The 13,435-nt window shown below is 37.3% G+C and overlaps 1 pseudogene; it reads right to left on the bottom strand.

Annotated features, from left to right (window-relative positions):
- Positions 1-11,704: 11,704 nt before the first annotated feature.
- LOC111737959 lies at positions 11,705-11,823 on the bottom strand (annotated as a pseudogene).
- Between the last annotated feature and the right edge of the window lie 1,612 nt (positions 11,824-13,435).

The following is a 13,435-nucleotide window of genomic DNA, read 5'->3' as shown; positions in this document are numbered from 1 at the left end:
TTATCTATATGCCACATATTCTCTATCCATTTATCCATCAATTGACAAGTGGGTTATTTCCATATCTTGGCTATTGTAAATAATGCTACAATGATCATGGGGGTGCATATATCTTTCTCAGTGTTTTCTTTTTTTTCCCAGATAAATATCCAGGAGTGCAATTGCTGAATCATACAGTAGTTCTACTTTTAAAACAATTTTGAGGAACCTCCATACTGTTTTCCATAATGGCTGTACCAATTTGCATTCATTCTCACCAATAGTTCATAAAGGTTCTCTTTTCTCCACATCCTCACCAACACTTGTTATTTCTTGTCTTTTTGATAATAGCCATTCTAACAGGTGTGAGACGATATCTCATGGTGGTTTTAATTTGCATTTCCTTGATGATTAGTGATGGTGAGCATCTTTTCACGCACCCATTGGCCACCTGCATGTCTTCTCTGCAAAAATGTGTATTTAGATGTTTCTGTTCATTTTTTAATCAGATTGTTTGAGTTTTTTATTTGTTTGTTTATTTGTGTCCTTTTTGTTTTTTTGCTATTGAATTGTATGAGTTCTTTATAAATTTGGGGTTTGAGTTTTAGCCCCTTATCAGATGTATAAAATGCAAATATTTTCTTCCATTTGGTAGGTTGCCTTTTTATTTTGTTGAAAATTTCCTTTGTTATGCAAAAGCTTTGTAGTTAGATGTAGTCCCTACAATACAGAATTACTAAATATAATCACCATGCTGTACTTTAGAGCCCCAGAACTTGTTATTCTTAAAATTGAAACTTTATATCCTTTGACTGATATTGATCATTTGTATTTTAATATATCTATGTAAGCATACAGTTTTTGATCTTCCCTTTTGAATCAAACATATAACTTGTTTATCTCTTCCCATTCATTCTACTTAAGCACAGTTTACACTCTTATGATTACTTGTACATGCAACCAATATCTGCCTCCTTAAGAGTCTATGATCAAACTTCTGAGATTCCATGTTTATCTCTTTCATCCATAAACGGACACTTTTAATTTTGCCTCTCTAATTGCTGAGAGGACTTGACTATACTTTTCTTCAGGTCTGGTTTGGGATCCTATTTCCAAGATTTAATCATACTGCTTCCAATCAGATTAACCTGAAACCGTTGCTCCCTTCTTTAAAATAAGTTCTGTCTCATTTGCAAGGAAAAGCACCTTTCAGTGGTAGTTTCCAGCTATGCTTCTAACCTGGAGATGAAGGCCTTGACTCTAGGCAAGTGGTAAAAAGCTATTTTAACCCCTCAGGTCAAACGAATATTTACATATAGCTTTCTAGAGATGTTTTTCCTCCAAAAATCAGTCTCCACCAAACCTTAGTTCTAAAATATATAATCTGTAGAGAATAGAAATAATAAAAATAATCTTTCAGTTCAAGAAAGTGGCCTAAGCAATGAGAATGAACATCTTGATAGCTATGTTAAGCCTACTCATTGCTCCCATCTGGCCCCACATTATGATATAGAGGGGAAGAGAAAACAGTTTTACAGATTCTTGGTTATTAGTGTATATTTTAAAATTAAATACAACAGAGTAGTGAGTTATTACCAGCAAACACCCTAAGAATGAGAGGACTTGTAGAGAAAGAAGTGGTATGTTTATCACAGGCAACAGTGAACTCAGATGTGATGCCCAAACCAGCTCCTACCACTTGCTAAAAGAAAAGGACTCCCAGAATTAACAGCCATGAAATAACCACGCCCCAGAAAGGCCGGTGACTTCGGTTTATTTTCTAATTAGGAAGTAACACAAATGTTTGGGAAAGTTTAATTTACGTCCTTTGTGATGAAGTACACCTAAGAGATTCATTGGAATAGCAAACATATGATACTTAATATCATTTCACACACTATTGTTATCTACATAATATTAGATTCTCTCTCTTTATTTTTGCCTTCTTTCTGTCTACCTTTTCCAAAATAACTGGAAGGTTATAAACCCATGAGGGGCAGGGTCCTTGGCTGATTTAGTTCGCCAATGTCTCCAATACATAGGTTTATAGATGTATTAGTTAAGGAAAGGATTTGGATCAAGCATCTGGTTTTTTTTTGTTTTTTTGGTTTTTTTTTTTTTTTTTTTTGGCCTTGTGATAATCCTGGATAAGGTAAAGGCCATGACAAATTAGACAATGTTCTTTCTCATAAAGAGTTTAACAGCAGAAATAGAGATGTACCAGCATAGCTGTTATTCAGAGCAATATAACTATCATAATAGAGGAGAAACATAGTATCTCAAAAAAACCTGAGCTTTTTCTATTGAAGCAAGGAGATATTGAACTCAGAAAGCCCTCTGAAATACAAAAAAAAAAAAAAAATTCACTTGAACTTAAAGACCATGGATGAAACATTAATTGCTTTTCTATTCTTGTTGCACATCTGTGTGTGAATGACAAAACAGGAAAACCAACTCTGATCATAGTGTTGCTTTATTTGACAGTAGAAGTATTTTCGAGCATCTGAAAAACTAAAATGAAGGAAGTCAGAAGAGAACAAGACAGGGACAAAAGCCAATTCAGAGAAATCGAGCAGCCCGGTGTAAAACTCTGGCCTAAGTGGACAACAGCAGGGATCTCTCCAAATTTTGACTAAGTGCTTACGTATTACCAGATGAGAGGGACAGTGGTTTGGCTTAGATCGATAAGTACCATAGCTGAATAAACGATGTTAAAATGATCAGAATTGATATTTAACACCATTCAGCTTTAAAAAAAAAAAAAAAAAAATTGAGGAGAGAGATCACTGTGTCTGTTATTAGTCTTCAATAACCCGCAAATATTAGTCCTCTCCTTAGATGGTTGTTGAGTGAGTGAACACAAGTTCATGAAATACGATGAAAGGGACAATTCCTGTGAGGTTATAGCTTTCCCATCTAAGGAGTCATAGAATGAGCATGGATTTTGAAACAGTACAGGTCTGGGTTTGAAATTTGAATCTTTCATTACATGTGTAACCTTGGAAAATTTCTTTCAAGCTTCTGAGACTCAGTTTTCTCATATGTAAAATATGGATGGTAGAGCAACTAACTCATAGGATTGTTGTAAGACTTAAGTGAAATAATACATAAAAAGCCTTTGTAGTGTTTTATAGATAGTAATTAACTAAATACTGGATATTTTTGCATGCTATAATTTTAAAATTTATTTTAGTTGGCCCAAAGCCTCCAAATACAAAATAAAAAATATACAAAACTTCAAAGGAACAGGAAAGAAAGTGAGAGCGCCCAGAAAATGATCTGGAGATAATCTAAAATGAGATTAATTGAAATTTTTCATATGGTAATGAAGAGTAAGGGGCAAGATTTGAATGTAACTTGCTTCCCTGCAATTTGATGAAATTCACTTTACATTATGTAGATACCAACTGAAGTGCCTTAATTAAATCATCCCAAACAGAGAGGCTGTACGTTGACTTCCCTGTCATCCAACTAGTCTACAGGGGCCTTTCTAACTGAATCAACTAAGTCAAAAGCTACTTCTGCCTTTTTTTTTTTTTTCAGAACTCACAGAGATAAGAGTCAACACCACAGTCGGTATTAGATTGATTGTGGCCTTTGGGAAGTCACATGGTTCTTTGTTGAGAATCCCCAGCTGCTCTTCAAGGTCAAGTATGCCTTGCTTGAATGAAACATTTATTCCTCAGAACAGGCTGCCAGTCCTGAAATTTTCTTGAGGCCTTAGGTAGAGCATATTCCTTGAGAACATTTTCACTGGGGGAACTTTATGGTTGTCTGTGCAGTCTGTCAGGAAGCATCACCTGAAAATGTGTTTAATTTACCTTATTACTGAAAGGAACATATGCTCCAATGTTGTAGTAAAATTACTGCAGGATAAGTATGCTTTGGGACACCTTTCATTATATAATTCTGAAAAACTGTAATATATTTTTCTGAAGAGATCGATAAGAAGGTATGGAGTGAATATTTTAATTAAGAATTGTACATTTTAAAAAGCAAAGCTTTCTCTTCTCTGCGAAAAATTCCTTGACAAATATTACACTTCAATAGTAGCACTTTCCACTGAGTTTCTGTGAACATTATTACTTATATGTTTATTTCTATCATTAATAATATTCACATATTACTTTTAATTGTACTTTATTTCGCTTTTACTTCTCCATCATAAAATTTCAAATTCTTTGAGTATAGACAGATTAATTCTTCAGAGTTCATACAACAAACACTTATTAAGCATGTACTATATGTAAGAAGCACTGTAATATTCTAGAAGATAGAATGATGTAGTAATAGAAAGTGTATACTGTAAAGGCCAGTGATCTTGAATTTCAACTCAGCTTGTACAGTTATAAACTTATGATGGTCTGTGGCCATTGTATTTCAGCTCCCTGAGCCTCATTTTCCTTATATGCAAAACAGCATTAATGGTGCCTTACGGACGGAGTTGCTTAGAGAGTTCAATAAAATAATATTCAGAGCCAAGACATTTCTTAATATATAACATGAACTCAATAAATATGTGCCCCTCCGCAAGCCCTATGTGTCAGGTGCTGGAGAACTACATGATAAATGTGTCATACTCCCAGGGGCAGGGATAACTATTATATTTATAACTCAAATCTGTACTAACATATTAATCATTGTAAAGGCAACCCTGCACTGCACAGGCTCCTCAGTTATCTCAAGCACAACTAAATGAGACCTGATATTGCCACAGCTGTATTATATCTCATTCAGGATATTTCCTAAAGAAATGTATGAAATCTTGGCACTAAGAAATCTAAATACATTCATAGATTTGTCTTCAGTTTGCCTTACGCATTCTCTTAAATATAAAACGCTTTATAGTTTATAAATGAGCACAGTTAATTCACATACCCCAGGGCAGTTTTGACTTGCTTGCATTTAAAAAGGAACACTCTATCAAATGATGAAGTTTATTCTTTTAATAATTAGGAAGAGTTCTATTAAATTCCACCAAGGCCATTCTTTCCACTTAAAGGTTGCAATCTCTATTTAGAAGATTTTAATTACCTACATAACCTCACTCAATTCCACTATGATTTATAACTGATTGTAATTTGCCTCCTTCTGGGCCATTCTTGGCTTGCCATCCACAGCTCTGCATGTTCTCTCTCCTGTCTTAACTGCCTTCTTAAAATTGGAAATTTGTTAACACCTTACTCTTGCTTCTAAGAGTCCTTCTGGTGAAAGAAACATCCATTTGACATCCTGAAGTTTCAGGAGAACTGTGCTATTTTGCACATTTCTTTAATTACATACATATTAGGTAGTCAGTAAATATTGTCAACTGACAAATTTTTGCTACATGAGTCTGAAGATTAGAATTAAGAGGTGACATATGATCCCTCATCATACATCTGAGTGAATATAGCTCTTAGAAGCTTCTGCATCCAGCCTGAACATGAACGAAATGGGGGAGAAGACGGGACATAAGAAAGTATACATACCTAGAAAAGACTGCAGAGAAGTCATGCCTATCCAACCTCTCTGTCTTATTTGGGTTCATCTGGCTCCATTTTCACTACTGGTTTTACTCTTTCCTAAATTTGAAAGTGCCTTAGTCAACTCCTTTGCTGATTTTCTCAAATCTAACTATTGTCTTTGTCTCTATCTCTTAATCTTCTTGGAAAATTAGCTTAGCCCTTTTGTTCTTTTCCTGAAATGGGTAAAACCACATTATCCTTTCTTTCTAGTTTTCAAACCAGTGATGAATTTGGAAGTCCCCAGAAGGATGTCATGCAGTAATAATGACTAAAATGGTCTATGGAACCTTGCAGACATGGATTGTCGATGAGTAGTGCAGCAGAGAAATTGGGAATCAGCTTCTGGAGTCAGACTCCCCGAGAATAAATCCCGGTTTCACTATTTTCTAGCTGTATAACCATGAGAGGTATTTAAAAATTGCTGAGCTACTTTCTCATCTGTAATAAACAGATAATAATAAGAGTGTCTGTATCATAGGGGTTGTCTGATTATTAAAATTAATAACCATGTTGCATTGCAATTTGAAGCATTGTCAGGACCAATAAATATTAGCAAATTATTGTTACAGAAAGACACCTAGATTTAATTTCGACTGGACTATAACAGAAACCAGATCATCCAAGGAATAAAACCCACAGTGAAAATCCCCTGAGAAATGAGTTTGTGAAAAACCAAAGGTCATAAATGCTTTTCCAACATGTCTCATTAAAGAAAACCATTTCCTCTTTATTTCAAGAACAGCACTGAGATCCCTCAGGATTAAAGAAAAAGAAAGAAGCAAGAGCAAAATAGCGCAACTCTAACATGATCCATCACTGCAGAGGTATCCTCTGATGCAGCCATCAAGCCGCAATCAAAAGGCTAAACGAGCAATATTGTTGGAAGGGATAAGAGGAAATGAGAACTCACTAAGGGATATTCCTGCCATGGGCTCTTGAAAATTCATCTCTCAGAAAAGAAAACGAAGGACAGAAAAAAAAAAAAAAAGGACCAAGCCAGTTCATTTTAATTGATGAATAATTTATGGATGATCAGCAGGAACATCCATCCAGGCAGCTGATTAAATGCAAACTATTTTGATAAGTGAAAAGTTACCACTGCAGGTCTCACTGGGAAAGGAGAGCATTGCTAGCAATCAATGCTAATCCATATATTGATGGGTGTGGCCTGGTCTCTTTCCAGCAACCTGTTTCCCCATCCCATCTCCCTTTATCGCTGGCAGGAAAAGTTACCTCCTCTGTGAGTTTCTTTCTCCTGTCAAAATGATAGAAGTTAAATGTGGATCTTAAAAAGGCAATTAAAATAGATCTGTCACAAGTATGCTATCCCAGTGTGCCATCCTGATTTGCTTCTCTAGTGTGAACTGCTACCGAAGGATGGTAATTGAAATTTGTCAATGTTGACAGCTGATGACTAAGATGGAGGTTTTCATTACATATCTCTCCTGGAATGGAAAAGAGATGAGTACATATTAAACTCCAGATGGAGGCAGCCATACAACAGGGAAATTCTGACATCGCTCAAGCCAGCACTGCAATGACTGTTTGGGAAAACCCTAAGACTCTCCGAAATTAGTTTCTATAAAAACAAAGATGGCATTAATTTTCTTCATCTTCCATCTGTGTAGCCTCCTGGTCTTCAGAGTTACCATTATCCTCACAGCCCAGTTTTGTTAGTATCAGCTGGAAGCCCCACCCACTAACCTGTGGCAGAATCAGTTCTAAAAGGACGTGTGAGTTTTACTACTTCTTCAAGTTTAAAGGGTCATGATTTTATAATATAGAAACCCAGGAGTTATTTCTGTTATTCATTTGTGTTATTTTATCTTCTGCATGTGGTTATCCTGTGTATCACAATTGATAAAAAAAAAAAAAAATCTGTTTAATTATATTATCCAAGTATAATTATGCCAAATGAAACCAAGAAATCATCTTTAGTTAAAATGTTGAGTTTTGACATTGGTCAGGAATGAATACTCATTTAAGCGAGTGTCTGGTATGTAGGACAGAAAGCGAAAAGGCTCAAAAGTTACGTCCATGTTTCAGTTAACTTATTGCTGCGTAACAAACTACCCAAATTCAATGAATGAAAACAACAACTTGTGTCTTAAATTGCAGAAATCCATGGGTCAGGAATTTGGGCAGAAATCACCAGCTGGGTGATTCTTCAGTTCTATGTGGCACTGACAGAGTGACCTCGATAGTATCCAGCTTGCAGATGGCCTGGTCTGGGGCGTCTAAAATCGCTTCACTCATTTCTGTTTGTATTAACTATATTTTCTTATTTTCCATATTCTTGATGCCCTGGCTTTGCTGACCTGGGAGAGGCTCCCCTAGCCAGTTCTTAGAGATAGCAAATTATTCCCCTGCAAGAGTGCCTTCCATATGCAAACCAACCAACCAATCTGAGGTCGATATCCCCCACATACCCCCTTTATTGGGCTCTCATAGAGCCTTAACACTCAGGGCCAATATTCTACTGTCTTAATCACCCCAGGGCTAGGTACCAGACAGCTAGAGTGAGCCCCTACACCTGCAAGTCCACTAAAATTATTAAAATGAGCCAATTCCTGCAGTGACCAAAATAAAGGCCCTTGTCCATGCTTTACTCTCTCTCTTTCTGCCTCTTCACCAACCCCAGTGCTTTGCCACGTGGCACTGCCTGGTGGCATGGCATACCCACTCCTCCCAGAACTATGAGTAACAATATTTTCAACGGCAGTTGTCTCCTGATCTGTTGGCCTTACTATATCTGAAAACTAATTAAATCTACAATGAAATTTTTTTAAAAAGTAGTGCCTTGGCCGAAATAGTTATAAGGCCAGGCTCTGCTGGAACTGTCACGTGGAACACCTACGCATGATCTCATTAAAGACTTCTTATGTGGCAGCTCAATGCTTCCAAAAAGAGTGTTCCAAGAGATCTGGGCAAAAGCTGCAAAGCTTCTTATGACCTTGCCTTGAAGTCTCAAAATGACAGTTCCTCTGAATTTGTCAAGTCACTAGGTGAGCCTAGATTCAGTGGAGATGAATTAGCCTCCATCTCTCAATTGACAAGGTAATAAATAATTTGCAACCATATTTAATCTACTGCAAACAAGCTCACTTCAGTCAAGCATTTACAGATCTCTAATCGAAGATCAGTGCTGGTGGTCATTCTTAAGGAATTCTAAGGAAAGTTGTTTCCTAATTATGTAATCTCCCGGGGATTAGACAGTCCTCTCTAGGAGCATTACCCAATATTTCTGTAAAATTCCTGGCCCATGTATATCTGATTAGTATAGTCACTAATGAAGAAAGCAAGAAATAAAAGTAATGGGGGTGGGGGAGCTCCACTTCAGGAGATAAGCTCTATCATCGGACTGTGGTAAGGGTGACACAAATAAATACATCTCCTGATTTCATGCAGGGAGCCTTGACATTACGATGATTATAAAGAGGTAGGAGGTAGACATAGAGATGTGCAAATGCCCCTCCTGCAGCATTTGTGTTTGGGCTCTATCCCATTTATTTTCCAAACCATATGCTTTCTAAACATGTATTCGCATTTGGATGTAATGAGTGTAATTTGCTCTTACTGACCAAAATTACTTTAAATGTAAAAATGATGTAGCTTAAAAGTGAATAACACAGCTGATCAGTCACCAGAAAGCTAACGGCCCCCAATCTAACTAGGAACACTTTCCCTTGGGACCAGCCACCTGAGAGCTATGTCCCACGCCAAGAGTGCATTTAGTGTTCACGGGTTCACTCAATCTCTAATGAAAATGTTGTCACCACCAAAGAAGAAGGGAGAAAAACGCCAAAGAAGGCCTGCTTTACTCTTTTTTAGCCTCATTTGTGACAAAGGACATTTAAATGTGCGATGAAAATATTTTAAACTATGGTGCCTATTTATTTCCTATCAACATGTGGTAAAATATGAATACACCCTGAATCTTATTACATATAGAATATTGCACAAGCAACTTCCTCTCATTTCACTAAAAAAAAGAGCAGTCATACTGCTGGACTACATTCAAGAAGTCATAGCTTTCCTATTACCAGACAATCGTGCTATTTTACATAATCAGTATTCAGGGGATGGTATTTTGCTAATAGGCAAAATCCTATGATGACAATTTAAATGGTTTGAAACATGCACGAGATAATTTGGAGTCACAGCTCTGCCAATTGCTAAACAAGTACAGCAGGAATGTAGGCTCACGAAGCATCAAGAGTGCTGCTGGGGGAACAGCCTGTCCTGTTTGATCAAGGAAACTTTGCTCACATCAAGTCAGGAGCTCAAGCCAGCTAATGTCATCATTTCAGACTCTTACGCGGGGAGATTAAATGTCTTCACTGGATAACTCCATTACTCACCGTGGGTGGGAACGTAAAGCAGGCAGATGGTTTTTAGTGGTTAAGAGTGTAAACTCAGGCTAGAATAAAAAAGATCTCGGTTTGAGTCCCGCCGCTGCTGCTAATTAGCTCTGTGAGCTTGGGTAAGTAACTTGGTCTTTCTTAAATTGATTCTTCTTCTGTTTAAAAAAATAAAAGCAAGACTTACCTCCTAAAGCTGTGAAGATTAATTGAAATAGTACATGTAAAAAAGCTCTAAGCCTGATGAATAGAAAGCAACTCCATAAAAGTTAAGAGTTAACATCTGCTGTTTAAAATGGGGAATTCACATATTTGGAAATGGTGAATCCCCCATGAATAGGTTTTAGAGGGTCAGTGAAATTCTAGAAAATGTGACAAAATTCTCAGTTTTTTGAGGAAGAGTTTTTATGGCTTTCATTAAAGTCTCAAATGGGCTCATCACAACAACAAAAAAAGTATTAATCACTTATGTATTTTCTAGTATAGAAAAGGTATGTTTATGGACCATCAACATATATTCTTGAAGTTTTACTTAGTACCAGGCAACCATACTCAGTTCCGAGAATTTAAAGATGAGTCTAAGTGCCTTCTCTTAGAGATGTGGGTGTGGATGAGGGAGAACAGACATCAGTGACTAACCCATAAATAAGAGTGAAATGTGATAAATATTATGAAAATGAAGAGTAGGGTAAACACAGTAGGGGAAATCAATCTAACTCATTTTTAGGCTGTGCCCAAGTCTAACATTGAGGAAATTTGGTTCCTTGGTTTGGGACAGACCAAGGCTCAGTGTCCTCCCACTTGTCCTGTGGGGATGTCCATGAGGTATTGACATGGATTAGAGCTAGTGGCTACTGCCTGGGCCATGTGGCTGGATGCTGTGCATGCATCTCCAGGAGCCGTACTCACTGCCCACCTCCTCACTGAAGCAATCCAGCACTCCTGCTGACTTGGCTGAGGTCTGGATATACCACTGTTGGCCTTTTTTGCCTCTTTCAGAATTGATTTATTGTAAAACCTCCACATCCTGGAAACGTAACAGTCATTAATTTTTTTCAACAACGGCCCCCTATCATACCGTTTTGAGTCCCCTTTTCTGCTTGGAAACCATTCACTAAACCAGGGGTCCCCAGTCTGTGGTTAGGAACTGGGCTGCACAGCTGGAGGTGAGCAGTGGGCCAGTAAATAAAGCTTCATCTGTATCTGCAGCCGCTCCCCAGTGCTAGCATCACCACCTGAGCTCCACCTCAGATCATTGGCTTTATATTCTCATAGGAGACTGGTCCCTACAAGGTGGGGGACCACTAACCTAAACAAAAACATTTAAAAAATTGTAACTGTATATGGTAACAGATGCTACCTAGATTTATTGTGGTGATCGTTCTATAATATATATAAACATCAAATCATTATGTTATAAACCTGAAACCAATATATTATTATGTCAATTATACCTCACTAACAGAAAAATTGTATTTATATTTTTAAAATGTCTATAAATATATCTTTACATAGATACAAATTTATATAAAAGCATTAATAGATTATAGTATATTTGCCCTTTCTTTTGTAGTCCCTTGGGTTTTTTTGCTTTTTCCACTTCCATCTCTCCCTCACAACCACATCACTGACCCTATGACATTGCCTTTTTAACAATTCAGCTAGTATTATAAATGTATCTAAATGAAATTGTATTATTATTCCTGTTCAGTCATATGTGTGTGTGTGTGTGTATATGTCTATGGAATAGAATCATATAACAAATACTTTTCCAAATGTTATCTTAGTTAACAATATCTCATGGACAGCCCCACAAGTCAATTATTATAGCTCGATTTAATTTTCTTGTTTTTTAAATGCCTACAGCACCTGGTATTCCTAGGTTGTCTCCCATCCGAGTATTAACCAGGCCTGACTCGGCTTAGCTTCCGAGATCAGACGAGATTGGGCATGTTCAGGGTGGCATGGCCGTAGACTCTCTTTAATTTTTAATGGCTGCATAATATTTCATGGTATGGTTATATCATAATTGCTTCAATCATTTGTTTAATGACGGGTATTTACAATGTTTTTGTTTAGGTTAGTGGTCCCCCACCTTGTAGTCAAAAGTTACATAGCCTTGTAATTTTAATAGCAGCTTGTTTTCCAAAATCACTAAGTAATTTAGTTTGTCTCTACCTATCCTCACAGGTACAGGCAGGGTAACACAGTGCTTACTGCTGTGCCCTATTCCCAACCCCTCACCCTGGCTCAGAGGACTTTACCCTACCAGGAACTGTATGAGTCACAATTCACTTTTCACCTCCCTATTGACCCCAATGCCTTGAATTGTATTCAATCATTTCACTCATATTTATTGAGCCCCTACTATGTGCCAGTACTTTGCTGTGTACCTTGGGCTACAGAGATAAACACGATAACTGAAAGCAACTATGAATGAATGTTACCAAAAAAAAAATATGAGGTGCTGGGAAGTACATGTTAGAGAAAGCTTACCTAGTCTGCGGACACTTTCCTGAGGGAAGAAATATTCAACTTTTTTTGAAACTCATTATAATAGTTTCCTATAGCTGCTATAATACATTACCAGAAATGTAGTGCCTTAAACCACTTCGCTCCCCTTTTCACCCTGCGTGTTAGTTTCCTGATGCAACTCGAATAAATTACCACGGACTTGGTGCTTTGGGACAACAGGCATTTGTTCCCTCAGAGTTCTGGAGTCCAGAAAACTGAAATGAGTTTCCCTGGACTGAAATGAAGGTGTCGGCAGGGCTGTGCTCCCTACAAACACTCTGGGGAAAACGCAATCCTTGTCTCTTCCAGCTCTGCTGGCTGCTGGTATTCCTTGGCTAGTGGCTGCCATCACTCCAAACTCCGCCTCTCTGCTCACATTGCCTTCTCCACTTGTGTTAAATCTGTCTCTTCCTCTCTCAGAAGAATACATATGATTGCACTTAGGGATCACCTGGAGTAATGCAGGATAGCGTCCTCATCTCACAATTCTTAACCATATCTGCAAAGCTATTATTTGCTATATAAAGTAACACTCACATATTCCAGGAATTAAGACATGGATACCTTTGAGTGGGGAAGAGAGGGACATTTTTCATTCTAACCCATTCATTTGTGTATTTTATTTTTGCATTGAATTTATATTCAGAGATTCCTATTTTAGATGAAAGGACTTTGGCATATACCTTACCCATGATTTTTGAAAACTAATATAGATAATGACTAAGAAAGAGCATGAAATCTTGATTCAGATTGCTTAGGTGGGGTGAAGATCTGAGGCATTCACTCTATAACACTAAGCCCTGGTTTTACGATTTTGAAACACTAGCTACCTCCCAGGGATTGTGTTGCTATATTTGAGACTTTAAATATAAGATATAAAACTTGTACGCACTCACATCTCTGGTATATCGAGCACTAAATGATTGGGTGCTCCTAGTTAAGTCAATTTTTCTTACGATAGCTTGAGCTCCAAGTATTAGCATATACTAATTTTCTCCTCATGCTTTAAAAACAATTTTTCACTGTTCCCCTTTTTAGTTCCTACTTTTTCAGTCCTTTATTTTCTCCAGCTGA

Source organism: Pteropus vampyrus, unplaced genomic scaffold (assembly GCF_000151845.1).
Source record: "Pteropus vampyrus isolate Shadow unplaced genomic scaffold, Pvam_2.0 Scaffold32, whole genome shotgun sequence".
In the NCBI taxonomy this organism is placed as follows: Eukaryota; Metazoa; Chordata; class Mammalia; order Chiroptera; family Pteropodidae; genus Pteropus; species Pteropus vampyrus.
The sequence above is the reverse complement of the archived record's forward strand: the minus strand, read 5'-3'. Positions and strand labels throughout refer to the sequence as shown.